Below are 10,931 nucleotides of genomic sequence, written 5' to 3' on the forward strand. Positions count from 1 at the left end.
TCTGACAACCAACATAAACTTGCTTTGCCAATCAAAGCAAGAGACATAGAGGAAACGTCTGTGGGATAGCAAAAAAAACAATCATTCTCTTTGGCTATAGTTGTCCTACCAGCACCCCATGGACATGTAGGCTGTTTGTGAGGCCCATTCTCACATTGGCCCACAATTCTCTATCACAACAACTGCTATGGCTCTTCTGTACCATATTGTTTGAAAAGGTATTATCATGTCACTTAACATACATTGCTTTGTGTGTAAGAATATTTTGGTTTATGGTTTGTAAATGTGATTTGCAATGTCTCTTTAATATGTCTTTTCTATACTCTAGGACGATCTCTTTTCCCTTATCACTTTTGAAAATCTCTCTAGTTCACAAAAAACTTTACTGAAGGACACACTCATTTTTTTCGTTGCTCGAAAAAACTCGCTCACCATCCTGTAAGACTTGAATAGACGGGAACAAGGGTTAGAATATAGACATGTGCTTACATATCTATCTCAACAGGGGGCCAATGGTAAAGGGGTCCAAATGAGATATGGTCTGTCAAAGAGCAAGGCTGACCAATGGAGCTTAAAAGACCTTAGGGTTAGCTTCATTGAAGACCTCCAAAGGTTAGTGTTAAAAGTCCTTTGACCTTAGGTAATCTAGGGTTGTGCTTGAGGTGGGAACCCGGCCCAAGCTTGAGGCGCTTGTTGTGCCTGATGACTAAGATTCTTGAGATGGTTGAGGTGCTTGTCATGCTTGAGATGCTAGGGTTGTACTTGAGGTGGGAACTCAGCCCAAGATGAGGGGCTTAAGGACCAAGCTTATGGTGAGAAATGGGCCCAAGCTTGAGGGGCTTGAAGTGTCACAAAAGTCAATGCATATCCCTACAAGGAGGGGGCAAGCCATGCAAGTTGGGGGGGGGGGGGGGGGGGGGGTTGCTTGACCACTCTCTCTCCCAAAGGGCACCCATTACTACAAGGGAAAGTAGGACACATGTCAAGACCCTAGCTAGGTTACCCTCAAGGAGTGTCCAGAGCCTATCGGTTGGCCTCCCAAAGGGTCCAATGGTAATTAAGTAGATTTAATTAATTGTCTTTTCCTTTATCAATTCCTCTCTCTCAAAGGGGGAAGGGGGACACGTGTCCCAAGGCTAGCATGCTTGCTTGATATGCATCCTGCATGTGATTGGTCAGGCTTGCAGAGGTCCAATGAGCTTCAAGCTTGTGCTAGAAGAGGGGGTCAACCAAAGCAAGTAGGGGGCATGCTTGAGGGGTATACTCTTCCACACACACCCACACACACTCTCATTGTGTGAAGTGGAAAGTGCAAGAGCTCCATCGCCTTCTCCAAGATAGTAGAGAAGTTGAGAGCCTACACCAATACTCTTGGCTATGGAATGCAAATCCAACCAAGAGCCATGCTTCAATGCTTAAGCTTGCCATCTTCTCCATCTTCATTACTATGCTATTAAGTATGCTAGGAGGAGAGTGATATGATAAGTGGGGAACTAATTCTTTCTCCTATGAAATGTTTCTTCTTCCTGTTCCCTATCCTCATTCCCCGCTAGCTCTCTCCATCTTCGAAGGTGTTTGAGGCCTTGGGATTGAGGCTAGGGATACTTAATGCTTTCTACAAATTTTATGTTATGCTCTTGATTTATGAATCTTTCCATCTTCATTGCATCACCTAGGTCACAAGGAACACAAGATTGTATTGTACCAATTCTCTCTTAATGGGAGAACTTATAATACAAATGCCTATTGGAGGGGGGACCAACTCCACATAAATTTGGTCCTCATCAGTTGTCATGTTCTCTAAACTCTCTCTCTTGCAAAAGTATTGTTCATGCCAAGTATTTCTTTTCTCACCTATGATGGCACCTTTGGCACCACCAACAAAGTATTGGCCTTCATCCAACAATTTGATGCGGCCTTTGGAAACGAGGGCTTCATGGAGTCCTCCAAGCTACACCATGTAGCTATGCACTTCCAAAAATCAGCTCGTCAATGGTGTGCTAGCCTTCGTGGCAATGGAGAAGCCCCAAAGACATGGAAAACTCTATGAGTTTCCATCATGAAGCAATTCCTTGCAAGCGATGCAAAGGACAAAGTGTTTACCGAATGGTGCAGTTTGAAGGTTCTCTCTCATGAGTCTATCCTAAAATATGTAGACAAGTTTTGGGATTTACATATCAAGGCTACTGTCTTCCAAAAGATAGACTTCGCCAAGAAAAAGCAGCAATTATGTGCGGGATTACCTGAAGAGATGGACGAATACGTCAACTCTCAACGGCCTGGTTCTATCACCAAAGTAATCCATCACACCATGGTTGCTTCGTGCATCAATTTCAAACAAGGGGCTAGACGGAATGTCAAGTCCATGGAAAACAAAGACAAAATTGATGCAAAGGGGAAAACCAATGCCCAAAATTCTTCCCAAGAGGCAATTCCAGCAACAACAACAACAGCAATCGATCCAAGGAGAAGGGAGTTTACAAAGATAAAAACAAACTCTCTCCTAAAGAGCTTGAATTTTTTGCAAGGACCATAAATGTTTTAATTGTGGGGAGCAAGGCCATGGCTATTGTTCTTGCCCCAAGAAAAACGCTCGCAATGAGACTCCTAAAGCTTCCACCATCGAAGCTCGAAAAGAGGATGCTCATTGCAAAGGATCACCTCTCTCCTATGCTTGGAGAAAGGTAAGGGAGCATGATTCCTTCATCTTGTTTGACCCTGGCTCTACTCACAACTTCATATCAACGGAGTTGGCCACCAAGTTGGGCATTCAAGCTTTCAAGATGGGAGATATAGTAATGGCAGACACAGCTTTCACGGGGCAGTAAGCCTCCATTACTCCCTTGATTGGGAAGTTGAGGCTTCATGTCCAAAGCTATGTCGACAAAGAAGACTTTTTCATCTCTCCTCTCCAACAGGAGGATGCTCTCCTAGGGGCGCATGGTTTGACCGCATGGCTGCCAACATGATGTTCCCTGAAAGGAGAATTTACTTCACTACAAGGGAAAGAACATATATAGATGCTAGTGAGTCTAGTTGAACTATTCCACTTGTAAATCCTCCTACTTTTGATAAATCAATGAAGTTTCTGCGTACATGATTTTTGTCAAAGAGTCCCTAAAAGGTCCTAATGTTTCATCAAATGTAAATGCTAAGAATCAAGAAGATCTAGACTTGTCTAATTTTCTAAAAGGATTACAAGGAATGTTCATCGATGATATCCCTGTGGACTTACCTCCAAAACAAGGGGATGATGACCATCAAATTGAGCTCCTACCAGGAAGCTCACCGCCTAACAAGCCTCCTTATCGAGTTCCCAAGCTCAACAAGAGGATATCATGAGGCAAGTACAAGAATTGGTAGACAAAGGGATGGTGATGCCAAGCTCCTCTCCCTTTTGTTCTCCAGTCCTTTTAGTGCAAAAGAAAGATGGTACATACCGTATGTGTGTGGACTATCGACCACTAAACCATATCACTATCAAAAACAGATTTCTCGTGCCTCAAGTAGAAGATCTATTTCATAAGCTACAAGGCTGTACCTACTTCAGTAGGATTGACCTTAACAGTGGCTATCATCAAATAAGGATAGTGGATGAAGATATCCTAAAGACTGCGTTTCGCACAACGTTTGGTCTTTATGAATATCTAGTCATGCTTTTTGGCTTGACTAATGCACCGGACACGTTCAATTAATTAATGGAAAAAAATATTTAGACTCTATCGCAAATTCACTGGAGTGTTCTTTGATGATATCATCAATTACTCCAAGTCCTTGGAGGAACATAAGTAACATCTCAGAGTGATTTTTCAAGCATTGAGGGAGAACAAGCTTTCTCTCAACCAAAAGAAAAGAAAAATTTTCCTTCAAGAGATTCAATACTTAGGTCATATGGTATCCGTATGGATCCATCGAAGTCAGAGGTAATAAAAGCATGGCCTAATCCAAGGAATCTACATGAGCTAAGAAGCTTTATTGGTATGTGTGCATACCAATAAAGAGATTCAATACTCAGGTCATATTATCTCTCAAGATGGTATCCGCATGGATCCATTGAAGTTAGAGGTAATAAAAGCATGTCCTAATCCAAGGAATCTACATGAACTAAGAAGCTTTATTAGTATGTGTGCATATTATAGATGCTTCATAGAAAATTTTTCTCAAATAGCAGGACCACTACATGACTTAGCTAAGAAGAACGTTAAGTATTTATGGACTGCTAAGGAGCAAAAAAAATTTGACAAGCTCAAAGAGAAGCTTATCTCCCAACCAATCGTCATTCTTCTGGATCTCTCAAAGCCATTTGAGGTCCAATGTGATGCTTGTGGTGATTGCCTTGGAGCAGTCTTGCTTCAAGAAGGGCATGCCATAGCATATGAGAGGCGACGGCTCAATACAGATGAACATGTCTTAGGCATTTATGAGAAAGAGATTTTAGTTGTTCTACATGCCCTCGACACATGGAAGCACTATTTATTGGGTGGGGACTCCAGTCATTTTACGAACAGACCATCAAAGTCTCAAGTATTTCATGATGTAAACCAAGCTTTCCAACAAACAAATGAGGTGGGAAAATTTTCTTTCACAATTCAATTTTCAAATTGATCACATTGCTAGTAAGCACAATCAAGTGGCCAATGCACTTTCACGATGACCAAAAGTTAATGCGGTGTCTATAGCAACTCACAATGATCTATCTTCTATGATAGATGAGTATGCTACTAACCCTGACTTTAGAGACATAATTTCAGCCCTTGATTTGTGGAAGAAAGAAGAATCATTCACCTTGCAGGATGTTTATCTTCTGCACAGAAATAGGCTATATGTTACCCACTCCCTTCATGAGAAATTCATGTATCAATCCCATGTTCCTCCCTATGCGAGGCATAGAGGCATTCAACCTAAACTCCGAGGAGTAGAAACGTACTTCTATTGTCCTACCATGAAAGTGGACATACAAGAGTATGTTTCAAAATGTGTAGTATGCCAAAAGACCAAATATGATAGAGGGAAGCAACCTGGATTACTCCAGCCATTGCCTATCCCAAATTCACCATGGGAGAGTATATTTATGGATTTCATCTTTGGATTACCCAAGTCTATCCATGGGAATATGGGAATATGGACAATAGTCAATACGTTTAGCAAGCAAGCACACTTTATTCCTATCAAAAAGACTATTAAGGCACACCAAATGGCAACTCTACTCATATCACAGATTTTCAAACACTGTGGATTGCCAACATCCATCGTGTCAGATAGAGATCCTAGAATGACTAGTAATTTTTGGAAAGGTCTCTTTGAAAATCTAGGGACGAAAGGTGTCGTGGGAAGCGTGTAAGAGTGCAAGTGCAAGAGCAGAGAGAGAGACCTATTGTTGGGTGGAGCGCACAACAATGTTATCCCAATTGCAGCTCCTTATTCTGCTATATTAAAGAATAAGTGTATACATGTGTTAAGTTAGTAGATGAGTTAGTAGTAAGTGGGATTTTCGGCCAATTGGCCTGAATCCCAACAAACTCCCACTTGAAGGCCAACGCCACCAGTGACCTGGTATGTACAACCGTGAAGCAATCTAGTGGCTTCAACCTATAGCCATCAACTCACTGCAATGTGTAAACCGCTCCAAAGCTAAGCCTTTCGTCAAAGCATCTGTTGGGTTGTCATCAGTGTGTACCTTGACCAAATCAATGAGCTTTTTGGCCAAGAAATTTCTCATGAGATGATACCTGACTTCAATGTGTTTCGATTTGGAGTGAAACACGAAATTATTTGCCAATGCAAGAGCACTCTGACTATCACAATATATCAATGGAGTCTCATCAATGCCAAGATTTTTGGCCAAGCAAGATAACCATACAACCTCTTTACGTGCATCCGACAATGCAATGTACTTTGCTTTTATAGTGGAAGACGACGTACAATCTTGAAGACATGACCTCCAAGATACTGTTGCTCCTGCAAATATGAAGACATAGCCAGATGTCGATCTCCTATTGTCGACACAACCCACATAGTCTGCATCTGCACAAGCCACGATGGATGCATCATTGTTCCCAAAGCGTAAACACCTACGAATCGTACCTTTGAGGTACCTAAGAATGTGCTTCACTGCTTCCCAATTCTTGCTACCAGGATTTTCCATATCACCACTCCCATTGCAAAAGCAATGTCTGGCCTTGTGGCTACCATAGCATACATGAGACTGTCCACTGCCCAAGAATATGGTACCTTAGCCATTTCAGCTCGCTAAGCATCAGATTTGGGTGCATCTTCCTTGTTGAGTTTCAAGAATTCCTGCATTGGGGTACTCAATGCTTTCCCCCCCTGCATATTGAAACGCTCCAAAACTTTCTCAATGTATGTTTCCTGAGATAACTCAAGAATACGACGTTTGCGATCTCTTTTGATTCGCATGCCAAGAAAGTGTGTAGCATCCCCCAAATCTTTCATTGCAAAATTATTGCTAAGTGTTTTCTTCAAGTTGGCAATTTTCGCAATGGATTTCCCAGCTATAAGCATGTCATAATCATACAAAACTAGAATGATCATCGAGCCATCATCTAGCTTTCTTGAGGACAAGCAATGATCCTCTTTGCTCCTTTTATACCCTTGAGACCTCATACATACATCAAATTTATGATACCACTGCCTTGAACCCTGCTTTAAGCCATAAAGTGCCTTTTTGAGCTTACATACTAGCTCCTCACGAGATGTGTTCTCCTGAACAAACCCTTCAAGCTGCTGCATGTAAACATCCTCATCGAGATCCCCGTGAAGAAATGATGTCTTCACATCCATTTGGACAAGTTCCATGTCCTCAATCGCGACAAGACCAAGTATGGTTTTAAGCGTTGTCATCTTGACCATAGGGAAGAAGATTTCATCAAAATCGACTCCCTTTTGCTGTTTGAACCCTTTGGCTACAAGTCTAGCCTTGTACTTTGGATTTGGATCACGTGAGGTAAATTTCTTCTTGTAAACCCATTTGCAAGGTAAAGATTTCGCATCATTTGGCAGTTCTACCAAGTCCCAAGTGTCATTAGCCCGAATCGAGTTATACTCAAATTCCATAGCCTACTCCCACTTCACCACATCATCCATCATCATGGCTTCCTGGTAGCATCTTGACTCACTGCAATCGGTCAACATGATGTAATCAAGACCTGGCTCGAAACGCGCAGGTGGACGAGAGACTCTAGTAGACCGTCTCACTTCTTGACCATTGCTATCCACTCCCTCTGGAGCATTGCTAGTGAAAGGTACATCACTAGCCCGCTGAGTTGATTTCACTGTCTCTGAGGCAACATCCTCAAAAGTGACTCTCAGACCTCTATTTCCTTGATAGGTTGTTTATGCATCTTCGACTCATTGAAGATTACATCTGAACTACGGATGACTCGACGAGATTCTGGGTGCCAGAGACGATATCCCATCTCTCCATCTGCACCATATCCAATGAAAATACATTTGTGTGACTTTGGCTCTAACTTATGTTGAAGTTGTTTAGGCACGTGAGCATAAGCTTCACAACCAAAAACACGTAGATTATCATACTGGGGCTTACATTTAGACCATAACTCTTCTGCAATCTCATAATTCAATGGCGTACTAGGCAAACGATTTATAATGTGCACTACGGTCAAGACGGCTTTTGCCCAAAAGCCTTGTGTAAGATTTGCCATAGAAAGCATGGTTGTGACTCTTTCCTGAATTGTACAATTCATGCGCTCAGCAACTCCATTCTGAGCTGGTGTGTATGGTGTAGTAAACTACCGTTTAATCCCCCTTTTTGCACAAAAATTGTCAAACTCTTGGGAGACATACTCTCCACCGTTGTCAGTCCGCAACCTCTTGAGTTTCTTGCCAGACTGATTCTCAACAAGTGCCAAAAAAATTTGGAGCACAAGAAGAACTTGATCCTTATGTTTCAAAGGATATGCCCACACCTTTCGAGTAGAGTCATCTATGAATGTCACAAAATAGATGCCCCCCCCTAGAGATTTGGTTGACATAGGACCACAAACATCACTATGTACTAAATCTAGAGGTTCAGCTTGCTTTTGACCCAATGGCAAGTGAACGGACCTAGTCTGTCTGCCATAGATACAGTGCTCACAAACAGGGAAGTCAACATAAGACAAGATAGGTAAGTAGCCAAAACGAGTCAGAGTTCTCATTCCTTTTTGGCTAATATGACCTAGCCGGCAATGCCACAACTCAGTAGACGACAGCTCGCTATAGATATGTAATCATGACCAACATCTGACACATGCATGGAATACAAGGTACCATGCTTTTGACCTATGAGTACAACAAGAGTTACCTTTGTGTACTATCCATGAACCATTGCCAAATGTGGTGTTGTAGCCCAAATCATCAAGCTGACCAACAGAAATCAAGCTTTTAGTCAACTTGGGCATGTGTCTTACATTACGTAAATTAAAGTGCGTGCCATTCCTTAGATGCAATTTGACGTTTTCGACAACCTCAATGTTTAGCTCATAAGCATCACCAAGTATCACTTTTCCACAAGAGTGAGAATAAGTAGAGAACTCTATGTGGTGTCACATGGAAACTCACACCAGAATCTACTATCCAATTCTATGCATACTGTGCATCTTCTATAACAAGAGCCTCGATAGGTAGATCTGCTGTGAAGACTAATATGTCAGAGGTAAGTGGCATAATAACCCCTGGAAGAGTCTCTACAAAAGGAGCATTTGAAGACTCTAGCACATTGATCTCCTCTAACTTTGCTTTGCCCTTGTTTGAATCATCAGACTTAGAAGTTTCACTGGATTGTTTATCCTTCTTGCTTTGCTAGCATTTCCTGCAATCCTTCTTCACATGCCCTTTTTTATGGTAGTGATAGCACTCAACATTATGCACAGAACCCCGAGACTTACTGCATGAGCCCCCACGTTCCTTGCTTTTGGCAGGACTTTGAGTGCGACCCTTGTGTCTATCACTAGCAACATACACATCACCATCCTTCTTGCCTTCAAGAGATTCCCTACGAATCTCCTCGATAAACAGACTACCAAGGATATCATTGTACACTAGACCGGTACCAGGTGCTGAGTTGCTAATCGCAGTACAAAACGTATCCCAAGATGAGTGTAAACTGCATAGCAAGAAGATACATTGGATTTTCTCATTGAAGACCAAACCCTGAGTGGTCAACTGAGTGAAAATGATATTGAACTCATTAATGTGAGTAGAAATAGAGCCCTCTTCCTTCATACGAAGGTCAAATAGCTTCTTCATCAAGAAAACCTTATTAGTGGCACTTTTGTTCTCATAACTAGAACACAACTTATCCCATACATCTCTAGCAGTCCTTTCTCCAACATAGTAAAGTACACAGATTTGGCCAAATGCAAACGGAGGGTAGATTTGGCCTTAGCATCAAGTCTCTCCCACTCAACATCTGTATACTTGCCCTCTGGGCGCTCCATGATAGGATCCAACTAGCCTTTTTGTATAAGAACATCTTGAATCCGCTCTTTCCAGATGGAAAAATTCGTCCCATCAAATTTCCAGATATTGTAAATATCCTTTTCACCACTAGATGACATGGCTGTAAGCTAAAGATAATATGGCGATAAACACTGGTAATTGTGGAAAAAATTCGGCAGAGCTTTCCCAGAAAAACTGACAGAATCTCAATCCAAAACTGTCACAAGAGCAAGGTTTGTGCAAACAAGTTTTTGATTTCGACATCGGTAAATTCAGCGTTTCGAGAGCGTTTCCAGTAGGCATCCTGAAGGTTTACCCCCCTTTCGAAGCTGTTCGTGCAGTCGAAAGCTTCATCCGACCTACGCTTTAGGAGTTGTATTTTTCAACTCCACTTTTGCTAGAGGTACAGGTTTGTACAAACTCGCTCTCAATCCAAAACTGTCACAAGAGATACCAGTTTGCACAAACTGACGCAAAAATGGCAAGCACAAACCTTACTCTGATACCAGTTGAAGGTGCCGTGAGACGTGTGCGAGTGCAAGTGCGAGAGCAGAGAGAGAGACCTACTGTTGGGTGGAGCGCACAACAACGTTATCCCGGTTGCAACTCCTTATTCTATTATATTAAAGAATAAGTGTATACATGGGTTAAGTTAGTAGATGGGTTAGTAGTAAGTGGGATGTCCGGTCAGTTGGCCTGAATCCCAATAGGGACAAGATTGAATTTCTCTTCGGCCTATCACCTACAAACGGATGGCCAAAGTGAGATAGCCAATCTTAAGATACTCGATCTACTAAAGACTTATGTTACCAAAGTAGATCAACGCTCACAATGGGAAAAGTACTTACCTCTTGTAGAGTATGCCTACAATAATATTGTACATACTTCTACGGGAAAAGCACCTTTTGAAATCATTGAGGGAAGACCTAAAAGTCCCTTGCTACTCAAAGTACATGGGAAGATATTCGCTGCCGATGAGTAGCCGTGACCTATAAGAATCTTTTCAAAAGATTAAGGAGGCTATATCCATCTCTCAACAAAGGCAAAAAGCTGTTGTTGACAAACACATAAGGGCCTTAACATTCAAAGAAAATGATTGGGTCTTACTTAAGTTTCCCAAGGCTTGATTGAGGCAAACGACGGGCAAAAAATCTACGGGCCATCAAAAGTATTATGCTAAGCTAGCAAAAAGATACTATGGTCCTTTCCAGATCTTGAAGCCCATCAATGAGATGGCTTATCAACTCAAGTTGCCCAACCATTGGCTCATACACAATGCTTTTCATGTGAGCCTACTTAAGCCCTACAAAGGAGAGCCATAAGTGAACCAATTATTTAAGACCCTCCCGAAATCGAAAACCAAGAAGAGGTGCTACAACCCGAAGCTATCCTTCGGCATGAAGACAAGGTACTACGACATGGTAAGATTATACGACGGTATCTTATTGAGTTCAAAAATTATCCTTTTG

Source organism: Adiantum capillus-veneris, chromosome 13, assembly GCF_014529385.1.
Source record: "Adiantum capillus-veneris isolate H3 chromosome 13, ASM1452938v2, whole genome shotgun sequence".
Taxonomy (NCBI): Eukaryota; Viridiplantae; Streptophyta; class Polypodiopsida; order Polypodiales; family Pteridaceae; genus Adiantum; species Adiantum capillus-veneris.